Source organism: Podarcis bocagei, assembly GCF_964188305.1.
Source record: "Podarcis bocagei genome assembly, chromosome: 5".
Lineage (NCBI taxonomy): Eukaryota > Metazoa > Chordata > Lepidosauria > Squamata > Lacertidae > Podarcis > Podarcis bocagei.
Window position 1 is genome coordinate 43,146,187 of NC_138129.1, and position 13,457 is coordinate 43,159,643.

Here is a 13,457-nt window from a genome sequence, read left to right on the forward strand (position 1 = left end):
GACCTGAAGCTGACCCCATTGCAATCACATGATGGCATTGGGTTTGATCCAGGGTGGTGCAGTGATTTGCCTGCCTCCCACATTATTATCCCAGATGCCATTCCATTAAGCCCTGCCAGGTAGAAGCCAGGATTTAGATTGTGTCTGTAAGGCTGCAATCCTATGCACACTACTGACAGGGTGTCCCAGTGAGCACAGAGAGTCTTACTTCACTTTGCAATCCTTTGCATGTTTACCCAGAAATAAGTCCTAGGTGGAATCTACACACATATAAAAAAACATTATGAAAATACTTTTTTAAAAAAGTGTTTTAAAAATACATTGAAGTTTCCATAAGGCTCCCCATCTTCATCGAGTTTCACATTATTATTATTGTTGCACTTAAAATATACTTAAAACGTTTTATTTTCAGCTGTATAGCTTAGTCCCTAATCATCTCAGTTTGCTTCCCAGTAAGTGCACTCCGTATTGTGTTAAGTGACAACTGGAATGTGTGAAACAGCCGCCACTGATCTCTACAGGCAGAGTCATTACCTCGGACAACATTTACATTTCCCAGAGAAGAGGCAGTGGAAGAGGACTGGAAAAAATTTAAGGACTATTTACAAAAACACTATAAGTTATATGAATGTTGAGAATTTGCTAAGCCTTTGGGAAAAACATGCTTCAGTATTGAGATTGGTAAATGACGGAAACTAAGTTATGATTTAGAAAAGTATAAATTGCAGACTATATAACTAAATGAAAACACAAAAACATACGAAATAAGGTATTAATTTGCTGTTTATTTTTATTGTAAAGAAAGCAGGGGATGGAGGACGTGGGGAAGTCCGGTTGATCATGAAAATTGATTTGAAAAAGTGATTTTTCTTCTATAATTTCTTTTTTTTCTCTGTAAAACCGCTTTTGTTGTGTTACTGACGATGTATTCTGACCTTGGAAAAAAAGCAATAAAAAATTATTATAAAAAAAAAAAACATTTACATTTCCCAGATTCGTTAAAAGAAAGAAACACAGATCTTCAGTCAAATTTTGTTCAAGGAAGCCCTCATCTCTTCTGAGACCCAACTCTGCTAAGCTGGTTGCTTGGGTGAGATGTCAGACGGAGGCATAATTGACTTTAATTAGTTTTCATACCAGATAGTAACACTCCTTGCCTACAGCTTAAAAAAATAAAATAAAACAAGGTGTTAAATTCACCCTTCCTTTGAAGAACAGGGACAATAGCAAATAATCTGATCCTGCCAGTTTCAGTGATAAATAAAAAAAGGGGAGGCAAACACATTAGCACCATTAGGGAAAGCATCAGGAGAGTAATTTATGGTCTAGGTAGGAGATGTCATGATTGCTAACCCTTGTTACAGAAGAATTTCACCATAGTCATCTGTCCGTGAAGCCATTTCTAATCAGTCTTGCTGAATTCTTTTTATCCGTTTGTTATGGACAAAAGATTCTGTGACTAATGGACAGGTTGAATGTAATGTGATTATTCCGTTCCCCAGGTTCAAGAATTTATAAAAGCTCTGTTATTATTGTTGTTATGCCTGAATACTTTGTCGGGGTGGGGGCAGTGAGAGCAAAACCATTCTTGGAGGCCATATTGGTGATAGCAATCCATCCTCTGCTCTGTGTTGCCTTCCACTCTGTTACAAAAAATAAAATAATACATAGACTTGCTCTCTGTGATTTCTTCCCTGATGCATGGCTCCTGTCCACTCTAAGTCCCCTCTCACACAAACAGTCTTCAGGCAAGATCTTAACAAAGTTATAAATGTAAAGGCAAGCTACTGCCCGCCACTCTCTCTGTCTGGTTTTTTCCTCTCTCTTTGAGCATGGCTGCTCTGCTCTCTGAATGGGCAAAAGGTAAAGACTGAGGAACCTCTCAGCTAACAACAACCAGGGTAGGCTGGTGTGGTGCAGCAATACTGCAGGGCTGACTTCCTGACACCTGTGACACTGCTGCTGTGGGCCAGGACAGTGAGAACTAGCAATGCATAGAGATAGAAGGATTGAATGCATTTTTATGCCTCTTTTCATTCAAATGAATCCTGAAGTGGCTTACAAACAATAGCTATTTCTATCACCACCACTGCACATAGGCAGGCAGAGATAAATTTGCAGGGCAGTCCTCTACATGCCTTCTCAGAAGTCAATCCCATTGAGTTCAGTTAAGCTTCCAATCCCACTTAAGTGGGAGAGAGGCCTGCACTCTCTCAGCTGTTAAGTGGAAATGTATGTAAATATAATATTTTCTCATTGCTGAGCTACGAAAAAGCTGATCCAGAAGCAGAAAGATTAGTGAGCCAGCAAGGAAAGTGCCCAGATGCTAATCTCCCCACAAAATGAAAAAGATGAAAGAGTCTTGGGGCACTTGAAAGGCTAACAAATGTATTATGGCATCAACTTTTGTGGACTGGCGTACACTTTATCAGATGGAACAAGGCCCATGATGCTCTGCAGATGTACAGCCAAACCCTTTGCATCTTTATGCAGAAGCAAGTCCAGCTGTGTTCAGTGGGGCTTATTCCTAGATAGGTGTGGAATGGATCACAGCTTTTAAATGTTGTGGAAGAGAGTGTCTTAGGCACCATTGGCATTATACATTTATTTATTTATGCATAAAAGATAGGTACTGTAAAGGTAAAAGGTAAGGTAAAGGACCCCAGACAATTAAGTCCAGTCAAAGGCGAAGTTGGGGTGCAGCGCTCATCTCACTTCAGGCCGAGAGAGCCAGCGTTTATCTGGAGACAGCTTCAGCGGCGTAGCGTGGGTTGTCAGCACCCAGGGCAAGGCAAGTAATTTGCGCCCCCTAACCCGGGACAAGGCAAGTAATTTGTGCCCCCTAACCCGGGACAAGGCAAGTAATTTGTGCCCCCTAACCCCTAACCTGCCGCCGCTGCCAGCTTCTTCTTGCTGCTGCCTGGTCTGGTCTGGTGTGGTTCTCTCCCGCGCTCAGCGCTGCGCTGGGCGGCTGCTGCACTGTCCCTCCCCCAGATAGTCCCTCGCTCTCTCTCCGCACCGCACGCCTGGCACCCACCCCCTCCACAGTGGGCGGCGACCCAGCGGCTCGGATCGGATTCGCACAGCCAGCACTGCAGTGAGAGAGAGTGAGTGAGCCAGGTAGGGAGCTGCGAGTGCGAGCGCCCCCCCCCCAGATGTTGCACCCGGTGCGGCCGGCCCCCCCTGCACCCCCCACGCTACACCACTGGACAGCTTTCCGGGTTATGTGACCAGCATGACTAAACCGCTTCTGGTGCAACAGAACACCGTGATGGAAGCCAGAGTGCATGTAAATGCTGTTTACCTTCCTGCAAGGTAAAAATTAAAATCAGAGACCACCCGTTAACTATTATGGAAAGATTACCTGCATAAAGCTGGTGCATAAAAGAGTTTTTAGCAAGGTTATAGATGCTGGAATAGAAGGTGTACATCTGTAACATTTTGGTTGGCCTTATAAAAAGATTGCCCTGATACGGATTTTGGAATTATCACTATTGACTCCTAATGACGCAATTCAATGCTTCTCCAATCTGCCATTCTGCTAGCACAGCATTGCGTGGTGAGGCCCCGGGCCCCACAGTTACCACAGTTTAAACAGCCAATGGCCATGCCTCAGCCAACCCAATTGGTCGGCCAAGGGGCACGACATGGCTGGGTGCCCTAGTGATGTGGGCAGCATCCTTCCGCCCACTGCTGGGTCACCACAAGGTCCTAAAGCCCCTCCCGCAATGCTGTCCCCCAGAAAAGGGGAACGGACATCCCAAAACAGAGTTTCTGGGGAGGTGCTGAACCCCCCCCCTACACCCCCATCCAGTGTGAGCAACAGGGCTAAAGATGTGGCCGCAGCTCCATCACGCCTTGTCACTGCTCAGCTGGAATCTGGATTGGTCTGCCAATTCATACAATCAAATATGCTGATAAATTCTAGTTCAGCAATTTTACACAGAGATCTTCCTTGATTGGTGCCATTCAGGTCAGCAGCTATGAGACCGGGATGTTCTACCACTGTTTTTTGACCATTGCCATTTTTTAATGTCAGATGAATGTTCACTTATTGTTGACTTCTTTGTCCCATGTTCACTGTATTAATCTAGTGTGCATTTGAGCTTTACACCGAAGTGCCACAAACTGTTCCTCCTGCTTTGAGTTTACCATTTCCCCTTGCTATATCCCAGTTGCAACACTTCATAAAAGATTATTGGTTTGTTTGTTTTTCGAAAAGGAAAGAGATAAAATTAACAATGACCTCATCCATTTCCACATTTCTGTATATATTTAGACATCTTATCTTGGGCCAAACTACAGTGGTAGGTGTTAGCATCTGAAATGCATTAAAAGCAGGGTGCCAACCCCTGTAGGCCTGGAGGAGGAATGCAACTCTTTTCTCCCCTACTGTGGTGCTGAGGAAAACCCCTCTTCTGACGCTAGGACTTGCTTCAGCAGAAAACCCATTAGCACCAATGGGGAATCCCCCTCCAAGCAAATAATAGCTTCAGAAACACAGCAGGGGTGAAAAGGTGGTTAAATTCCTCCCCCATGGCTGCTCTGGTTTTATTATCAGTCCTCTCAGCTGATACTAATCACACCACAAAACAAACAAACAACAACCTTTTAGGCTGCATGCAGAGGCTGCATTCCATGTAATGTCAAGCATACTAGTTTCCTCCTTGAAATTCATGGTAAGAGTGGTCATTTCCCCCTTCAGTATTTTTCTCCTACACCAGCATGTGCTGGCATCTGTCCTCAGATACCACTATTGCCCTGCAGGGCTGAGATCACCTGGAGGCACAACTATGCATTTGAATATATAGGAATGACACCTACAGCAATGTATTGGAGCTGGCCAACAGTAATTCCCATGGTGAGTCAAGGCCATTTAGCTATGTCTCCCAACAATGGGCAACAATAAATACTTCTAAGGGCAGAGAAGACACAATGCAGTTCTGTTTACTTTTAGCTTCCTGCGTTGAGGGACCTTGGAATGTCTTACACAACCGGAAACTGAGACACCACCCCCTGCCTAGCTGTCCCCTCTATCCTTGCTAAGTATTCCATTCTTCCTCTATTTATCACCCAGATAAAGCCTGGCAAATAGATGCTCTGCTTCGGCTACAACATTCTTGGGATGTTTTCCCCCCTCCCCAAGGCTAAGCTAGACGATTGCATCATGTTGACAGGGAGCTGCAAATGTTTTGGGAAAGTTTGATGAGTGTGAAGTGTTTATAAAATGATCATAGAATCTGCCCCTGTGTTTGCCTGGCTGCATCTTCTGAGACAGGAAACCCTATTTGAATAAAGGAAGAAGAATGATGTATACATGATCCCTCCAATGCTTTCTGTTCAGTTGGCTTTCAACCAATCTCTTATGGCTGCTGGCTAACAGCTCCTTCTTCTGCACTTGTGGCTGCTTTGCTATGAGGCCAGGTTCAAGGTACTTGCATCAATTCACAAAGCCCTGTTTTATTTTATTTTTTAAAATGGGAACAAAGTCCCTTAAGGGGCATCCGATTCCTTATATTCCACCTCCACCACTGAAGTCCTCTGATGTGGCACTTCTGGTGGTTCCCCACTAGGGACTTACAGTGGCAAACCTACATTTTTGGGGGCCCTGAAGTTTGAGCTGTTCTGGGGGCCCCTTCGCAACTAGCAATGTGGCCTGAGTAACCACTGTTATCTTCTTCCATGGAGTTGTTCCCTAACAGATCATACCATTAAAAAATAAAAATTAAGCACTACATTTCAGATTTTGCTTAAAAGGGCTGTACCGTGACACTCCATTTTTACATCTTCTATGCTACTGACTCTCAAGCTTGTTGTGTGACTCAAATTGGGTTGACTATTTTTTAAGCTTTTAATTTTTAATTTTAATTGCTTTTCATTTTTAAGCAATGTAAATTTGCCTCTGGGGTCTCTCCAGGATTAAGGGTCCTGAATCTTAAGCTTCATTCGTTTCATAGTAGATCTGTCACTGGGAACCTAGTCTCTATTGATGAGTACATGACCTTGAGGAAATAACAATCCCCCTTTGCACAGTTTACTGCTAATATCTACTTAGCATCTGTTGCCTTCTGAATAGTTGAGAAGATTATTTATTCACATATAAAAGCAAGCTAACAAATAAGGAAAGGGAAAGAGGTGGCTTACAAACCTAGGGCATTTTACATACTAAGGCTGCAATACTAACCCCACTTACCTGGGAGTAAGCTCACACTGAATTTGAAAATGCTTACTTCTGAGTAGACCTGGTTAGGCTTGCCCTGTAATCTGATACTCATTTTTGGTATCAGGAGAGGTTTTTTCCACACACCTTTCACAAGGAAATGTGTTAAGAGCTGATACTCATTAACAAGTTGAGATGAACAAGGTGCCTTTCATGCAGAACTAGTAGCTAGTATGTGTAAAACTCACTGCAGATTATCTGAAGGCAAGACTAAGTAAAGCAGTTTGGGGGTGGGGAGGCCATTAGACAGGGAAGGAGAAAGGGGGAATGACACAAAATTAGATGATCAGGGTATATTAAGAGTTAAAACAGAGAGCACTCTTCTTCATTCCTTGCATTCCCTCAGCCAGTGACCCCCTCACTATTATAAAGCCCCCAAATTGCTCTTGATAAGCATCAAGGGCCATAGAGCAAGATGAAGTGTTAGTTACTGTCTGACATTTCCCATCATTTTGTGAATTTGAAGTAGATCCTGAGGATTCTGTTTCCTTGGTGGTGAAAGCAAATAGTTCTTGATAATGGAGTGGTCTATAGGCACATTAGCCGTCCCCCTCAAAGGCAGGGTGGGTGGGTGGAGGGGGAAGCAGCTGCCCAGAGGGAGGAAAACCTAAACCTTTGGTTTCTTATTCCATCTCATGTCCTTCTGTTTTATATTTCCGTGCTTGATCTTTCTTATCAAACGGCTTCCTGCAAAAGATCAAATGCAAACAGCAACCATAGAATGTGACATGGAATGTCTTGTGACCACATCAAAGGGAATAATTAAAAAGTTGTGTCGGAGGCTTAGGAGCCCATCATGGTACATTGGCCATGAAGCATAAAAACACTCAGCAAAAGGTGAGACGTTAAAATTTCATAACTTGAGTATTACACAGCAATAACTTAACAGTGTGTGCCTGTGTGTGTGTGTGTGTGTGTGTGTGTGTGCAGACTGAGCCCAGTGTTTCTGAGGAGAAACATGATGGCGATAAGAGGATGCCTGCTGCATCAGACCAAAGATCTGTGGACCCCAAGGTTATGCTTCCATCCACAGCCAACAAGATGCCTCTAGAAGGGAGATGCTCACACACAAGGCATATAATGGCAACAGCTATCCCATGTGGTGTGTCCTCAGCATCTAGTGCTTAATGCTGGAGACCTGGAATCCACTGTTCAGTAGACAATCCCCATCATCAGCCCTTAGGAGTCATGCTATGCTCTCAGTTGGGATCTCGGAGTGAGAGGACTCAACTGGCAACACAGGAAAGTGCCATTAACTGGAAACTTCAAAGTGCAGAGATGCATACCTGCAGTAATCCCTAGTGATAGTATGTTGTTCCATGAATTGATTAGTCTTCCTCATTTGACCCCAACTACAAGGCTAATGCGGGATGTGGGTGGTGCTGTGGGTTAAACCACAGAGCCTGGGACTTGCCGATCAGAAGGTCGGCGGTTTGAATCCCCATAACGGGGTGAGCTCCCATTGCTCGGTCCCTGCTCCTGCCAACCTAGCAGTTCGAAAGCACGTCAAAGTGCAAGTAGATAAATAGGTACCGCTCCAGCGAGAAGGTAAACGGCGTTTCCATGCACTGTTCTGGTTCACCAGAAGCAGCTTAGTCATGCTGGCCACATGACCTGGAAGCTGTACACAGGCTCCCTTGGCCTGTAAAGCGAGATGAGCGCCACAACCCCAGAGTCGGTCACAACTGGACCTAATGGTCAAGGGTCCCTTTACCTTTACAAGGCTAATGAGCAACAGTTCATCCTGCCATGGGTTCAGCTCTTTGGTTAACAGTACCTGTCGACCCCTAGGAGCCCTTCCATCTTCTAAGTTGAATTTATTGAAGGCATTTATTTATTTAGTGTATGAGTTACCTAAAGCAAAGCAAGTGGCATCCAGAGTAAAACAGACAAAACTGAAACATAATGTACAGTTTGATTGGAAAGCCACAAATCAATAAAACCAACCCAGCAGAAGTGCAACAATAAAAGCCAACCATAACAACCGATAGGCACAAATTAAACCCCAGCAATCAATCAATTTAGCACAAAAACAAAAGTCAGCCTTACTGCAAAAGATAAAACTAGCCAGATTGTTATAGTTCTGCAGATATTAAAATAGTACCGGCCATGATAAATAATATTAAAAGATGTTTAGAGGCTTGGGGACCAAAAAAGTGTTTGCCTGGTACCAAGAAGACAGAAAAGTAGGTGACAGGAAAGTCTTTATAGAAAATTCCGCAGATGGGGGGGGGGTACTGCTGAAAAAGCTATGACCACCCCAAATGTCAGTTTCAGGGGGTTTGAAGAAGGGCCTTCATTAAAGACCCCAGGGCATGGAGTAAGTGCATATAGGAGCAAGAGGTTTTCCTTTAGGTCAGGGACCACCAATGTGGCACTCATAGAATCATAGAATCATAGAGTTGGAAGAGACCACAAGGGCCATTGAGTCGAACCCCCTGCCAAGCAGGAAACACATAGGTGTACAGGTGCCTAGAGTGACCTTTATTGGCGCCCAAAGGGCTCCTCTGTCTGGTGAAATTAGGCTAATGGAACTGGTTGCAGTGTTTGCTTGGCCACAGTGTGCTCTGCAGTGCCACAACAACTTCTTCAGCTTGCAAATTTGCCCACAGGCCCTAAAAGGTCAGCAAGTGCCTTAGGTGTGTGAGAAGCCTACCTGGAAAAGGAAGAAACATTTATCAATCCATCAGTCAATCAATTTATAACCCACCCTTCACCATAAGGTTCCATCGACTGCCATCAACTGGACACATCTAAGTGTAATACTGGATTCCCACAATAATCCCTGATAAGATGGTCTCCTCTGAGTGTATTAGTCTTCAGTCTTCCATGAACTCATTAGTCCTTCAGTGACCCCAGCTACATGGTTGATGGTCACTGGTTCATCCTGTGATGTCTGTATACACAGCAGCAGCAGCAGCAAAAAATTCTGCCTCCACAAATTTGGCACATTAAGCAGCCATCATTTTGGATATTCCTGCCATGTACTCAGAGGGCAAGCCCGAACACCAGCTTATTCCAATAAATGTCTCTTGTCCTCAATATTAGTTGTATCTGATTTACAAATAAATTATTTTTGCTTGGCAAACTGAAGTGGAAGCAGCAATGGCCTGGCTTCTTGGCTCTGCATCAGTTTAGTAACTCTAAAGCCTCCTTTGGAAACGTGGCCTCTCCGTGAATGAGGCTCTAGTATTTGTGGGTTCAGATAAGGATAGGGACATGGCATTCAGCTTTCTGAGTCGCTAGGCACAATTAGGTAGCTGGATAACTGCATGCCCTCATTTGGGTAAACAAGTAAGGCATGCACTGAGCTGTGAATGGCAGCATTGCAAGCACAAAAGGAGTAGTTGGGTTCTGCCATGGAATCTCGGATAAGACACGCTATTGACCTCTTCCTGTCTATATATGCCTATCTCAAAACTGTCCTGTTTGGTAATAGCAGCAGAAAGAAAGAAAGAAAGAAAGAAAGAAAGAAAGAAAGAAAGAAAGAAAGAAAGAAAAAGAATGCAGTTGGTAAAGCACGAGACTCTTAATATCAGCGTCATGGGTTCAAGCCCATGTTGGGCAAAAGATTTCTGCATTGCTGAGGATTGGACTAGATGACCTCCTTGGTCCTTTCCAGCTCTACAGTTCTATGAGAATATAGCTACTGTATGGTGTGTGTATGTGAATATTTGCAACTTGGATGATTGACAATGTAATCACTCTTCCCAGCCAATTTGGGCTATGCTCTGCACTGTGGAACTCAGCATCTAATCTGCAGCTTTGTTCCCTATGCCTTTTCAAGCAAGTGGCTCCTTGAGTTAGTTCTCTCTGTGTGTGTTTTTAAACATTCAGTCCAGAGATGCTTCCATCCAGACTGTCACTATTTTCAAGTGGCATTCAATCACATACCAACACCAGATTTAGGGCGCAGAGCCAAGGGGGCACATGATGATGATGGTGGTGGTGATGATATCTCTATTTATATGGGTACCTTTGGAGATGATCCACAAAAAAGCAACTATCAAAAAGAATTATTGTAAGAATAAGAAATATGGGGCGGGCACCAAATTTCGTCTTCACTCAGGGCACCATATTACCAAAGTCCACCTCTGCACATACCAGAGAAATCAGGTTGCCCCATTAAAGTTTATTTGTCAGTCTTGTGCAACAAACTCGCTTCCCGAAAATATCAGACTTTTTGCAATGTGGAAAATTACTTGAAAATTCACTGGAAAGTGTTGAATAACACTTGCTTGACACAGTGTTGTCTGACCTACCCACAAATGTATCAACATGAATGCTAAAAAATAGCTGTCGTGGCTTAACCTTTCTGTAAACAAATGAATAAGCATGTCATCTGGAAGCAGCCTTAATGGGAGAGTCATTGACAAGGAATGCACAAAGACTCCAACAATTGTGGTCACTGATCTTTATCTCCAGATTCACTGGATTTGGGCTTTTATGTTGCTTCAAGTATTCTTAAGGTATTCAAGTGGGATTTTTTTTAATGAGCATTGCAAAGCATGCACATCATTAATCTTAAAATGTGCTTGATCATCTTGTTACTTCTTAGATGTTCAGGACAGCAAGCTGCTACCTTTCTGCTTCCCTCCCATGAGCAAAGACTAGCTATAGTGGAGAAGATTAGGCATCCAGTGTGTGCTGAGATTGGATTTCAGAGGCACAAGTTTTGGTTGCCAGCATGGAACCTCCTGGGCTCAAGTACAGTACACACACAAATTACCATAGTTTGTTCAAACATAGATCCTTATAAGCAAAACTCAATAGCTGGTCTCAGGAGAGAAATAAATTGCCCTGTGATCTTCAGATGAAGGACTGTATGGAAATTTAATTAATTAATATTTCTCGGTCTAACCTAGTTGACAGGGTTATCATCAGGATAAAATGAGATATGGTTATGGTAAGGTTCTCTTTCCGCTTTGGAGGCCCTGAGAGAGGGCAGAAAATAAAACAATATGGAAGATGTAGTTTTTTCTGTTGCAGAAAAAATACATGCACCACGTGTCTTCAAATATCTGTTGATTTCTTGGTGCTGGGTGGATTGCTTCAACATAATGGAGTTATGTAGGAGTAACCTGCCAACGAGATATTGGAGAGCCTCAACATTTTTTAAAAATAAAAATAAGTGTGGTGTAGTGGTTAAGAGCAGTAGTCTCGTAATCTGGGGAACCGGGTTCGCGTCTCCGCTCCTCCACATGCAGCTGCTGGGTGACCTTGGACCAGTCACACTTCTCTGAAGTCTCTCAGCCCCACACACCTCACAGAGTGTTTGTTGTGGGGGAGGAAGGGAAAGGAGAATGTTAGCCGCTTTGAGACTCCTTCGGGTAGTGATAAAGTGGGATATCAAATCCAAACTCTTTTTCCTCTTCTTCCTTTTCTCTCTTTCTCATAAGAATTTCTAGATAACTAAACATTTGCAAGTCTTAGTGGGCTCCACTAAGTTGTTGTTGATGATGATATTGTTGCCTGCATTTACAAAACATTTGTCATGTAAGAATTGCAATGATGCCAACTCAATACTGAATTATTATTATTATTATTATTATTATTATTATTATTATTCCTGTAATGCTACAAGTGACCTTATTCAAAGCACACTAGACACTGAATTGATTGAATTAATCTTATATTCAGCTGTGATCTGCCTTGATTGTATTAGTGTGTTTCCCTGGTATGTGTCATTGCTGCCCAAGCACTTTGAAGTTCTGGGAAAATCCAGGTCTGTATGAGTAACTCTGTAGTTATCTTTTTCTTCAATCAATGTGATGACCTCACATGCCAAAGTCAGGCTGAAGCTTTTGTTTTGACTGCTGTTAGAACTTTCCTCTCTAAGATCTGAAACCACAATGTGGCAGTCATTCCAACTATTATTAAGTTCCATAAAAAGTGGAGGGGGTATTTCAACCTATATGAGGGTTGTTTTTTCATATGCAAAAAACAACTCTGTAAGAGTTTTTATTATTTAGATTTTCTAAAAATGTACCCAATGCCCAGTAGCTTCTGAGTGTATATTCAGAGGGTTTTTTTCCCCAAGGCATAGATGATTGCTAATACAAATAAGAAAATACAGCAAGGGGAGTGCTACAAAGAATTACCCTGCTTCCCCGAAAGTAAGACATCCCCTGAAAATAAGACCTACTTCCAGTTTTGCCTCTCGCTGTAATATAAGGCATCCCCCCAAAATAAGACCTCCCCGATAATAAGGCCTCCCCCAAACATAAGGCCTCCCCAGAATATGTGTACCGTATTCTTCTTCATGGAAAAATAAGACATCCCCTGAAAATAAGACCTAGCCCTTCTTTGGGAGCAAAAATTAATATAAGACACTGTCTTATTTTCGGGGAAACAGGGTACAACAAGACCTGCAGCAACCTTTCTACATCTCAGCAAATACTATTTTTTTTTAATCAAAACCCCCCACAGTGGGGTCAAAATAGAGGTTGCATATTAATTTTGCATAATGTGTATAGCCCAGCAGGTTTTTATTGAACCACAGGAAAACAATCCACTGCTAAAGGACAATTCAAATACTAAGGCTACATCCTATGCACCCTTATCTGCAAGTATGCATAGGATTCTGTATATATAGATTGCAGAATATCACAGGGTGTTTCCCATTAATAACTGTATTTGCTTTAGGGTTTTTGTAGCAACAAATATATTCACCATTTGCTTTCACATCATTTCCTTAGCTGGTTGTTGTTCTAAATACATTGGAAGTCTTAGAGCAGTGGTGGGGAAATTTGGCCCTCCAAATGTTGTTGGACTCCGGTTCCCATCTGCCCCCACCAGCATGGCTAATGGTGAGGAATGATAAGACATATAGCCCCAAATCATTCTGAGGGCTACAAGTTTTAAATATTGTTTCCTTGGAAATAACTATTTACTGCGTTCATTGGGAATAGTGTCCTGTTTGCAGGGAGGTTAGATGATGTGGCATCAAAGGAAGTGTTATCGCACTTCCCAGTGTCTTCTCCCTCACTTTCCTTATCACAGAGAGTTGCTATTGATCCCGTTTGTTTCTCAAGAACTCCCAATCACCTATAATTACACAACCTGAATTTGCAAGTATGTGATTGAATCCCACTTGAAAACAGGGACAGTCTGGGAGTGACATTAACACTTTTTTTGTGTAAGCAAATCGGGATGATAAGAAGTCTGGAAGGGACATTCATTGTTAATGGGGAAATAAGTATATATGTCCTACCTCACAGGGCTGGTGTGAGGATGA